At 32.0% G+C, this 12051-nt stretch overlaps 1 protein-coding gene across 9 annotated transcripts in view; it reads right to left on the minus strand.

The window, feature by feature from the left end:
- The window catches only part of ADGRL3 (adhesion G protein-coupled receptor L3), a 585975-nt gene that overhangs the window by 13986 nt on the left and 559938 nt on the right, over positions 1–12051 (minus strand). The window lies entirely within an intron of this gene.

The raw sequence follows: 12051 nt of genomic DNA on the forward strand, positions 1-12051 counted from the left end.
CACTTCATTTTTTTAAAAATGTAGTTACATTCTTATTTTATCGTAATGAATGGGCAAAGTTTTATAAATGAAGACCTCGGTGATCTAATGAACCAAATGAATACAACCATTCTCTAATAGTCACATACCAATATACGTCAATTTTCAAATGTTTATGTATAAACATGTAACATGGTAAAGGTCCTGTTTGTTTTATTTCAATAAAATAGTTTTACCTGGATGATTCTTTCTTTCTTAATGTACCTCATCCTCCACTTAATTCCCTCACGGTTCTCTCTCCTTTGGTTTGACATATTTTTCTTTTATGAAGTCATTTTCATTATATATATTGACTGATGCATACAAGTCAGAGTTATACACACAGCAGTTATTACTGAGTGATGACTTTGTGCTTTTGTTTTCAGACATTAATTTTGGTGCAAAGCAGAGACTTCATTTTGTAACAAGTAAAAATAAGTTCACTAATGATGGTATTTTCTATAGAATTAGAATACTAACTTCAGTGTAAGGCAAGGAATCTTTCACCAGGAGATGGTATCTATGAAGTTGTGAAACCCTTAAAATTGTATGTAAAATGCTTTTGGTGTATGTTTGTGTGCTCTGTTGTGCACACACATGCCTGCACTTCTTTCCGGTGAAAGGGTCCTGAGGCTTTTACTTCCTTTTCAATATTTAAGAAAAGTGGTATACAGGAAAAAAGACATGTCTCTTTCTTTGGCGAGTGACCTATAATATAAACAAGAAAACTGGAAAAAATGATTCAGAATACCCAAAATATATCTTATGTATGTAAGTATCACCTAATCAATTGCAGTATAACATAATGGAGAAAGGTTATAATCCAGAATTTACAATGCAATAAGATTTTAATCTTATCTAATCTACTGTCATCACTCAATATGTAAAGGAACACAGGTCCAGATATGTTCATAATTTATTCAAGGTCACACATGACTCTGGTAGTTTTTCTTAAACATATTTATATCAGCGATTTTCAAACATTTTTTAGCACCCTCTCCCAAAAATATGTTTCAACAAAATTTTATTAGGAGCCTTATAGGAGTGCATTACTTTTTTATAATATGCTTTTCTGTAATGTTCAATTATTTTATTTTCATATTCACATATTAATTCACATAACAAAAATAAAAGTAAATAGATAAAAGAGACTTCTAGAACTGTGGAGAACTGATTCAATAGACATTTTCTATTTTAAATATTTTGTTTCCTATTTTTTGCTTTTCTATGTAACAAAACAATATCAGCACACATGCAATCTACAGAAAGATAGTGTAAGAAAAGATTAGTTCCATTTTAAAGGGCTACTTTATAAAATAGAGACAGCCATATTAATCAAGACCAAGTTGTTTATAATAATAAACAAAGCTAAAATAATCTGCATACTATCCTTAAAAGTTATACAAGTTTTAAAGCCATAGAAACCATAATTTTATATTTTTTACTGTTTTTATTCAAACAATTAATGAAATTACAAAGTGTCAAAGAAATGTTTTATTGAAAGCCAAAATCTTTTTCATCATTTTTTTCTAAAGTCATAAATTGAAGAGCTGACATCTTGATTTATCACACTGTGCACTTTTAACAGTCAACAAGTTAGCTATTAAATTTTAATCAACCTGCCTATTAAATTTCTTTCAAATGGTTCAGGGATACTTCAGCTTCTTTTAATAGCTAATTCATTCACTGGGAATCTATTAATATGGATTTCAATGGCATGTCTTCTCCAGAGTACAGATTGGGTCATTGTTAGTTCAGTATAAAATGAAATATTCTGAATGTAGAGGTGTTGCCTCAATTTCAATATGTAAATTCAAAGCTTTAGAGTTGGGAACCCTAGAAATTACATATTCTGTTCTCCCTTATTTTGCACTAATTGGCTTTACACATGTCTTCTTCATCAGATACATGGGTTTTTCTACAATAAACATTTAGAAGTCAAATTCCTGTGTCATATGTGGTCCACATTTTCATTTTACAACATATTGCCACAATGCTGTCAAATATGTATCAATTCACACTTCCCATAAGCAGTGTATATTTCTTAAATTCTTGCTAGGACATGGTATTGTCAGGCTGACATTTTGCCTATCTGATAGAGTATGAAGTATCTCAAATTACTGTTATACTTTGCATTTTCCTGATTACCAGAGAGATGGAATAATTTTTCATATATTTATTGGTTGTAAAGTTTCTTATTCTGTGAATTGCCTGTTCTTATCTTTTGCCCACATACATATTAGGTTGTTGAATTTTATTTATTGATTTGTAGGCATTCTTTATACAATATATGCATTAACATTTTGTTTTTTATATGTATTGTTTACACCTCCTTCCAGTAGCTCACCTGTTTTGAGTACTGTTTAAATTTTGAGATAGGACTCTTATCTGTCTTTTTCTTATAAGTTATGATCTTTGTTATTTTGTTTTTAAGAACTCCTTTAACCTAAAATCTAAAATATATTTTCTTCTAAAAGCTTTTAAGTATTATTTTATGTATATACTTTTTTTTTTGCCCTGAAATTCAACACAACCCAGTTGTGTTGCAATGAAGAAACTGATACCATTACATACTCATTGTTATTTTTTATTGAAAAAGAAGCTTCTCAAAGATCTTATGTTTTCTGACTGCTCTAGCCAACAGTGGTAGGCTTAGAAATCATAATTCTTGATGAATCTTTGCTTTACAGTATAGGAAGTGGCTGATTTGCAAGTAGAAATGATGAACCTATACTACTCAGTCATTCATCTCTAAAACTCATTTTTTGTGGTCAAAGTCATGTATTTCTGTGTGCTTTTAACTTGGACATTTTCAATACATTGGCATAGTACTCAAAACAAAGAATACTGAGCTCAAAGATAATGGGTCAATTGTGCTTATCCACAGGTAAAATAGCAGTAAATTCCATTTATTTCTAGTAAGAATGTAGTCATTCCCACAACTATGTTTATTTGTAAATCACACACTGCTTTACATTTTATTTGGAAATTCACACTGCTTGTGAATTTTTGCTGAATAGAACCTCAGAACAAAGGAAAGTATAACTATTTAACAATATAAAATAATTTACCAATTTGAAGAAAATGACTTTTCATATACTTCTCTGACCTATATTGGCATACTTTCTTATATTGTACAAATTATACAAACTCGTATGCAGAAAGTCTATACCAGCTAAAACCTGAATTTTATATTTGGAAATTTATTTGAAAAAAAGTATGTGAGAGAAAAGTAGATATAAATTAAAACAAGATATCTATGAATAAAGAGATTCTTAATTATGTTGTTCAGAGAAGGCTTATTTTGTCATATAATCATAACCAGCTCTGTTCTGTTTAGACTGAGACTGTTTCAGGAAACATATTGTTTCTATTTTTCTACATCAAGACTAACTATCAGGCTTCCCTGGTGGCGCAGTGGTTGAGAGTCCGCCTGCCGATGAAGGGGACACAGGTTCGTGCCTTGGTCCGGGAAGATCCCACATGCCGCGGAGCGGCTGGGCCCGTGAGCCATGGCCGCTGAGCCTGCGCATCCGGAGCCTGTGCTCCGCAACGGAAGAGGCCACAGCAGTGAGGGGCCCGCATAACGCAAAAAAAAAGACTAACTATCTTTCTTCAATCTGTATATCCTCTTAAATCTTTCTTAGCTCTCCCGTGATTTTCTGGGGTTATAAATTACTATGAATGTGATGGGTAACTTGTTTTAGTTTTTAAAGCACCCATATTCCTTATAATAATAAATTATGAGGAAAGTCTATTATGAAGATCATAGGAGAGCCTATCACATAAACACTTATTTTTAAATGGCATGCAGTATATAAGGCTGAACTATATAAAGTGCAAGCCCCAGTATGCAACAAACAGGGGCTATCTTGGATAATACACAATTATTGGTATTTATGTATCTTTTTTTTCTAATAAGACCTTCTTATGCTAAACATATATCCCATTTCCATATTTTAATTTTTCATGCAAATGAACTAACTTCTATTCATTTTCAAATAGCAGATATAGGTTAATATAATCTATTTCTTAGAAAAAATAATCTGAACAAGTGATGACTTTTAGTTAACTTTGGATATTATATACCACATTTATATCATCACAATTTTATGCTTATAATAGAGTAGGAACATTTTTCCAGATGAGAGGTAGAGTCCAGTTCTGTTTGCTTTTAAATTTTGAATTATAAGGCATTTCATAGTTTTTAAAAAACTGGAATTAGCACATAAAAGTATTACAAAGTTTAATTTATAACATTATCACTACCTATTTGAAGTCAACTCAAATAAATTTCCTATCTGTTCTAGGCATTATTATATTGCCCTGACAGAGGACACATTTTCAAGGAATATCAAATTCTGGAGTATGGAGATTTGGGAAAGTTATATCTTTGGTTCTATTACTAAATGATTATAGGCAGAAGCTATTTACCAGATTTTTAAAATACAGTCTTTTCTCTGACCAAAATATTCATGCTTTTACCGAAATATAAGAAATTAAAAATTAAAGATAAAAGGATTCTATTAAAAAAATATCTTGAGATTTTTGTTATTTGAGAACTTCCAGGAGAAAAGAATGATTATAAAATTCTTGCAATCTAAGTCCTACAACTGAACAGTTATGTATAGTAGTTCAGCATATTTGATATCAAATAGTTTTGTAAAAAAAGGTTATTGGTCAATCCCCATATATTCACAATATTTTAAAGCTTCTCTTTCCCTAAGTAAATAGGATGAATGAATCCACTCTAAAGAATTGTACTTAGAACAAAATAAAGTGGAAAGAAATGAATAGTACATCAAGGAAATTAAGAGATAAAGATGTGAATAATTGTGCTTTAAGAATATCTTATTTCCGGGCCTCCCTGGTGGCGCAGTGGTTGAGAGTCCGCCTGCCGATGCAGGGGATACGGGTTCGTGCCCCGGTCTGGGAGGATCCCATATGCCGCGGAGCGGCTGGGCCCGTGAGCCATGGCCGCTGGGCCTGCGCGTCCGGAGCCTGTGCTCCGCAACGGGAGAGGCCACAACAGTGAGAGGCCCGCATACCGCAAAAAGAAAAAAAAAAAAAAAAAAAAAGAATATCTTATTTCCATGAGGTGATAAAAATCATTCTGAAATACATTCTTGGAAACTTAATCCTAGTCTTCAGCAAGCTTCATGTAAAACTGTCATCATAAGAAAATAATGAAATTTTTTATTATTGTAAGTAGGACTGTGTGGTCAGAAATCTCTCGTTTGGAATTTAGATTGTGTTCTTTATTAGCCATGTGATTTTGGACAAATTGCCAGAAAACCTAGGTTCTTCATGGATATAAAGATAATGGATAATAAATAATGAACAGTGTAAAACAGGTAAATGATAGTTACACACACTAAAGGAGAAATCCCAACTTCACCAAGACTATAAAGAGGCACATTGTGTTCTATCAGAGAAAAGAATACCACTAATTTTTGAAGATAAGTTGTAGTATTCACATTTAGTTCTCAAAAAAGATACTGTTTTCTAAAAAAAATTACATCCTCAGCAACTTATACAAAACAGTAATATTTTAAAACCAATTGGAAATGTTCTATAGCACCATATTTAGAAGTTATCAAGGTAACCCACTGTGGCTTGTCTGATTTATAACAAAGAGGTAAGAGATACTGCTAACTATATATAAAGGCAGTAAGATAATAAACCATAAAAATGAGAAATCTACTCTACATAAATAAGCCCTTTGTGAAGGGATCTTTGAAAACTATAATAATAATAATAATAATAAAACCATTTTTAATATTGTGTAGTTGGCTGTGAGAGGCTGGATGATTTGAAGGATTCTGAACAAAGAGACAAAGTTAAGATCAAAACATAAGAAGGACTCACTGGGCAAGCATTTTAAAAGTTTTTCTTTTTCAGTTCCTGCTAACAATTAATAGAAAGAACATTTGCCCCAGATTGACTAGAGATCAATATTTAATATATTCCATTTTACAATGAAAAGTTCATTCTGTAAGTTATTTGGTCTCCTAGAATTAGGAATCAGGGTATTAGTAGTATTGTTTAGTTATCTATTTGATGCAGCATCTCAGTTTTTAAAATCTGTACCTATTTTGTTTTGTATATTAAACTGATTTTCTGGAAACAGAAGATATCCTTATTTTATTGTACATTTTCTGATTACTGAGGACACATACAAAGGAAAGAAATTAACACAGAAATCACTGTTGCCTCATTTACAATCAAGAATATAAAGGTCAAAAAATACTAGATATAAATATAATGGCGAATCTCAAATGAAAAATTTCTCCATGCCATGGGACACTTATTATATTTGTGCTCATATCATTGTAATACTTTCTCAAAACAAAAAAATAATTTGTTATATAGCCTGACTTGTTAGCTTTGCAAGAAGTACTCTTAGGCATATGATTAACTGTTTCTGCAAATTTGGCAAATGTCAGATTATATTAGAATCTGGTTAATATTTATAACAAATGATTTTATAATCCTTCAAAACAGCAAGGATTTGGGGCAATATGACATTTTATGCATATAAGCCAAATTATATTTACTAACATTAATAACATGGAGTGAATGAGTATGCGTGTTCACCCTAGTAGCTTTAATTTATAGAAATCATTAATCGTGGTGAGCATCACTTATACCTTTTCATTTGTATTTTTCTTTAAAAACATAAAAACAAAATATGTTTAGTAGCCTGAATATTAATGAGACAGCAGGTGATTTATTGTGAAGTTTCATCTGTGCCAGTGACCAGCCTCTTGGGAAAGACAATACAGGCTCTGAGAAGATATGAGTTTAAAAAGGGAATGAGTCACATCCTTACTCTGCTACATAACTGGTTATTTAGCAGGCCTAACTAGTGTTCTCTAAACCCCTGAAGGGTAGGAGAGCTTGGAGGAAAGAGAAGGCAGTGCTTGTTTATATCATTATCTAAGGTAGGGAGAAGAAATATTGTGCCTTTATTTCCTCATTGCTAAAATATTGTTATAGGGGGCTTCCCTGGTGGCGCAGTGGTTGAGAGTCCGCCTGCCAATGCAGGACACACAGGTTCGAGCCCTGGTCTGGGAGGATCCCGCATGCCGTGGAGCGGCTGGCCCCATGAGCCACAATTACTGAGCCTGCGCGTCTGGAGCCTGTGCTCCGCAACAAGAGAAGCTGCGATAGTGAGAGGCCTGCGCACCACGATGAGGAGGGGCCCCTGCTTGACACAACTAGAGAAGTCCCTCACACAGAAACGAAGACCCAACACAGCCATAAATAAATAAATAAATAAAATTTAAAATAAAATAAAATTATATATAGTTACAAATCAAAAATGGAAAGTACAACTATGCAGACGTAATTTGCATTTAATTTCTAATTTAAAAGAGATAATTCCGTTTTATGAGTTTACTTCCTTTTGTTAGCATCAAGGGGAGCACCATTTTAGGTAAATTATTTCTTTTACTTGACATTCAGGTAACAACTTCATTCCTCCCACCTATTATTAGAAAATACAAAGTAAAAGAAACCTTTGGTAGTGAATGATGAATTTTAATAACATTCTTGAGAGCACTGGCAAGGACCAGTTTTCATCTGTTAGAAGATATAAGTGAACTTCTGAATAGAATAATAATAGTACTTATTATGTCCCTGGCATGTTGTAAGCAATTAACACATATTAACTCAGTCCTCTCAAAGTCCCTCTGAAGTGGGTACTGTTTATATCCATATTACATAGACACTGAGAAGTTAAGCAATTTACCCAAAGTCGCTGGGTTAAAATTCCTTACTCAAAACTTCTATGCAAAAAACAACTACAGATTGGACATTCTTCTGCCATATAACACTTAAATCTGGCTTAAATAAATATAGTTTTACTGGTCAGATCTCCATGAATAAAAATCTATATTGCATTAACTTGTGTGGGAGGTTGATAAGATGGAGAATGGGAGCTAGGGGAAATAAAAACCCACAATACAGGCCAAGTCATTGTTGCAGAAGGAGAAATGACTTTTTACTAATTCTGCCACTCAGATGCGGCACATTTTTGCAATCCACAGCTGGGAGGGGGCCACCTTTTGGTAATTCATATAGCAATACCATATTGGTAGCAGCTACCTAGCAAACCTTGATTTTAAACTGAAATTTCTGATGTCAATTCAACTTATTAAAAAAAAAGAAAGTGGGAAATGCAATTATATTATTCAGGATGGTAAAGCCTAGTAAAATCTCATTTCAGAAAAATCCCAATTTCCACATAAATCTACAGAAAGAGTGGAAATGTGTAACAATTAACTAAACTACCAGAGAAATTTCTCCCCAAATGCTTCATTTTTGGATCAAACTCAAGTTTTATAGGTATTGCTAATCTAAATCATTCAGAATGCTGTTTGGCTAACAGAGATTGTGGGTAGGGGATACAGGTAAAAAAGATTACCTTAGCTGCAAATCGTTTCTGCTACTATCAGGAACTTAGAACTACCAGAAATTTGGATTAGAGTTCTATTGGCCTGGGAGGAGCTTGAGGATTGAGGAGTGACTTCGAGGTATGTGCAAATTGTATATGTTTAAATGAACAAATGAATAAACCCTCCTGTGGGGTTTGTGAAACTTGGGTTTGGGTAAGAGTTAACTTTCCTTGAAACTCTCTGTAATCAACCATCACCTTAGGGCTCTCAAAAAGCTCCTTCTACCTGTGTATACAATGGCATTGATGAAGTTAACTTGATGGTAACCCTGGAGTATTGGGTATTGCCCTCAAGAAACTCTGGCTTTGTATGAGTGTGTAGCATTGTAGCAAACAAGTCAGCAGAAGAAGAATTTTTGAAAATGTATAGAGAACACCTGGAAAACATTTTCATAAATATATTCAAAGGACAATGTAATGAAAGTTTTTAAAGAGATGAGGTGACCAAATAACAAAATCCCAAAGAGAATATATAAGAATGATTACATAAATTGAAAATTATCAACAAATGTTCCAAGGTCTTGCTTGATTACAAGGAGTAAAATCCCAATAGTAATCAAATTTATCACATTGGGAAATCTGGACAGGTAAACTGATACATAGGATGTAACAAGCTTGTTCAAGAACAGAGTATTAGAGATGATTTGAAAAAATAAAAACCATTGAGAAAGATTTCTGCACTGCATGGTAGATGCTTTATTCTTAATGAATCCCAAAGATGATAATGATGGATTTTTGTTTGGAAGAATAGATAAGACATACAGAATTTTTAAATAATTATTCTTTTGATAAATTGAGCAGTGGTTATGAATAGGAAAGAAAACCTGAAGTGAAAATAGGACTAATTTTTAGACAACTTCTTGTAGTTTTCAAAGGTCAGAAGTATTCTAAAGGCAAACATAAGAGATTTAATATATCTGTTAGAAAGAAAGGAAAATGGAGTTGGAATTAAAAAAAAAATTGCAGTTGTAAGAAACTAAGAATGAATGGGAAGTTAGAATACTGTACATGAAGATGTAAAAATGCAGTGCCTAACATTTTATTTTAATAATAGGGAATATAATTTTTTAAATAAATAGATGTGAATAATTATGTTGCTGAGGTGACTGAACGGTTTATCTGGAAAGGTGAATCTTGGATGCCACCTACCTAAATATGATACACACGTCTGAATGCAGGGAGGATAGGACCCTGGGAAATAAGACAAGATTAAAGAAGGAAGTTAAAGACTAGCTTCAGAGATATAATACGAAGAAATAAAATTTTAAAATACTGCACTCATCTAAGATAAAAAATAATGAGATGAGAATAAAATGAGGAGTTTCTGACTAGGGGAACGAGGAAATTAATATAGGAGATCAGGAAGATCACTATGATGTCTACCACCATTAAAGTCACTGAGTGAAAGGAAGAATATATATCCTGAAGGAAAAGATCACTGCATGAACATACAAGTCATAAATTCAATTTAACCCCCTCCCCAAAGCCATCATCAAAGTAACTTATTGTATGTCACAAGAAATTTTATACCCTTTCTTCAATAACTTTAAGAAATACCTTTTAAAGCTAAAGATTTTAAAAACAGATTTAAACATATAATCAGATAATATAAAATATTATTTTCTTTAAATATATTTCAAATTGACCTAGTCATCCTCATAGCACATATTCCAAGTTGAACTTTCTGAGAAGGAACTAAAAAGGGCACAGCAATGTTATATAATGTGATTGACCTTAAAAATCAAGGTCATAAAAATTATTCATTTAAAATAATTTTTAATAAAGCTGCATACCTTACTATCTTTACATAAATTTAGATCATAATGCTAAACCAAATAGTTATTTTACATATTTTATCTGTCTACACAGTAGGCAAATAAACAGTGCATCATTAAAATTAAATCTCATCTTTTGTTTAAATGACACTTATCCTATGGTTGCTGTGACCATTAGATGCAAGATACTTCTAATAATAAATCTTATTAATAAGGATAGTTTTCTTTTTTTTATTTATTTTTTGTTATTTTTTTTTAAGGATAGTTTTCTTAAAGGAACATACTGTAAATTTTCTATGTATTATTTAAAGTAAAAAGAAAAATCTGTCACTATGAAAGCAAATTTGTTCCTAAACTTTGGAGGCATGTGTAAGTAATTTGTTCTCTGTGGTTTAGGAAGTATGTCAGAAAGTTAAAAGTATTCATATTTAAATTTTCACAAACTAACCAGTAAAACTAAACTTAAAATGAGAATACTTGAGAGATATTATGTAAAATAAAGTAAAAATGAAACAAAAGAAGGTAATTGTTTTATTTTAATGTATTTTCTTCATATTTGGAGGAATATTTGCACTCACTGTTTTAACGTAAGCAAAAGTGATGTAGAAAATTAAATATCATTACTAGGTTATAGTTACTATATCACTACCACAAATAAAAGTATGTAAATCAATCAAGGTTAAATATAATATGGATGAATCCCTATATCAAATTCAACTTAGACACTACTTGCTGTAACTTCTTTTATATAAATAAGATGCAACTTACTTGAGTAAAAGTAATTAACATCACCAGCATCTGAATCTTTCTTAATCGTAAACCATAATTATTAAATTATTTGTTTCTAAGTAACATTTAATATAACAGAAAGCTCTCAGAAACAGGTTTAAAACAAACAAATAATTCTAGCTTGGAGGCTAAAAAAGTAACAATGTCAATCATAAAATTAACCACTGAATATATGCATAAAAAATGTCTCTTTGAGGACAGTGCAATTAGAATGTGCTCATAGAAATGTCACCCCACAGATAAAAGTGTATTCTAAATATTTCCCAGTACAGACTGTAGTGTACTCTAGCTCTCCACAAACATTATATCTACTCATTTTTACTGCAGTCAATTTAATTTTAATCACACACACACACACAGTGGGGAGGGGGAGAAGAGGGAGAAAGAGACAGAAGCAATAAAAAAGATCAACCACAAACAAAATAGTAGATTAAGGGAACTTCATTTTCAAAATGATACCCCAGAAGCATTTTAACCAGAAGCACATACACACCAAAAAAATCATTTTATATATATATATAAAATTTATATATAGTGGTTTTTTCTTCTGTATCTTTAAATATCCAATATTATCTGGACACATCTTTTTGATATTAAGATTAGGTGGGATTTTTCCCCAAATACACAGGTTGCCTTAAGTATGTACTAGAGAGTATAATTTTACTTCCACAAAGACTATAAAATTGCTCTATACGTGGGATAATGTGGAACTCTATGATGTTCAGCAGACTATATAGCCACATAATTGCCCATTTTCACTGCTTCCAATGAGGCCTGACAGCTCACCAGTTAATGGCAGATGACTAGAGAAAGAAGTTTCTCACTTTTTAACTTACTTTCAGAAAAGATCTCCTGAAAATTCTGGATTGAAAAAACAAAAAGGCTTATGAATAATGGAACACACTACTACACTCAACCAGGTTTTATATCCTTGCAGTATTCCTATCACATGGAACAAGGTCCAGAAGTTGCAAACAAAGCAATGCATTTAAGAACTTCTTAAAGTAATCA

Source organism: Mesoplodon densirostris, chromosome 1 (assembly GCF_025265405.1).
Source record: "Mesoplodon densirostris isolate mMesDen1 chromosome 1, mMesDen1 primary haplotype, whole genome shotgun sequence".
NCBI classification, from domain to species: domain Eukaryota; kingdom Metazoa; phylum Chordata; class Mammalia; order Artiodactyla; family Ziphiidae; genus Mesoplodon; species Mesoplodon densirostris.